Below are 1,200 nucleotides of genomic sequence, written 5' to 3'. Positions count from 1 at the left end.
ACTCTTTATCTTTGAATTCAAATTCCATCGACGTCAGCAATGACTTTCATCCTTTTGGGGTCAATAAAATAAGAACCTGTTGAGCATTAGAAATCGATGCAATCGACTGACCTTCTCCCACTAATATTGCTGATCTTGTGTCAAAATATATACGAAAGGAGACGCGAGTTGTAATGGCTAGACTGCTAAGCTTTCGACCATAACATCGTGGGTTCGATTCCCGATCCGAGAAATTCGTTTTGTCCTTAAGCAAGGCATGTGCCTGGAGCTTGTATATGTGACAAGTGTCGAGCAATGATGAGCAATGCTGAAAGGTGTTTGTGTAATGTGATGCTCGAAGCTGTGAAGCTGTGAAGACTCGGAGCTGTGAAGATGAGACGTCATGATGAAGGGTGAGTATGCGATGTGACGTTAGTAGCATTGCTAATGTTGTGTGTAAACGTGCAAGGTGACTGTGTGACGTGACGCGAGCATCTTTAATGGTGTTGTGTAATAGTGCAAGGTAATGGGGTAACTTACGCTAGTAGCGGTGATGGCGTTGTTTAATGATGACAGTATATGATTTTTTAAAAAATGTAGAACATACGAGCAGTAATACTGCGCTGTCAATTATATTGTTAAAAGCGACATTGATCATTTTTCGTTCCGCTGGTTCTATGGACACTTTGCCATGGAAACGGCGTGACGTCAAACTTAAGCTGATGCTTTCACCATAGATATGAAGAGTAAAATTGAGCGACAAGGAGAGAAAGGAGAACGACAAGGAGAGAGTGTGGCGATTACACAGTTGGTCGGAGAAAGCGGGAGACTTGGAAAGGGGAGTAACGGGTGTGGCGAACAATTGGTGTAGTGCGTGAGAGGGAGGAGAGCAAAGTAGGTGAGAGACATAGACTTAAACAGAGAGAGACAGAGTGTGTGAGAGCAAGAGAGTTGAGAGAGCAAGCGATTTCAGAGTTATTGGATGGCGAGAGGGAGGGAAAATTTGAAAAGGTGAGTGAAGAGTGGATACAGTGCTGAAGGAGAAGATGGGAGGGTGTGGAAGACAGAGAGAGAGGGAGAGAGGGGGGAGAGAGAGGGAGAGAGAGGGAAAGTGAAAATATTGAGGGAGGAAGGGAGGGAGTTTGAGAATTTTGATATAAAATCAGCGTTAAGAGTAAAGGACAAAGTATTTAAAAGGAGGGAAGAAAGTCATATATATAT

This window comes from Octopus bimaculoides, chromosome 7 (genome assembly GCF_001194135.2).
Source record: "Octopus bimaculoides isolate UCB-OBI-ISO-001 chromosome 7, ASM119413v2, whole genome shotgun sequence".
In the NCBI taxonomy this organism is placed as follows: Eukaryota; Metazoa; Mollusca; class Cephalopoda; order Octopoda; family Octopodidae; genus Octopus; species Octopus bimaculoides.
Note: the sequence above shows the minus strand (reverse complement) of the source record.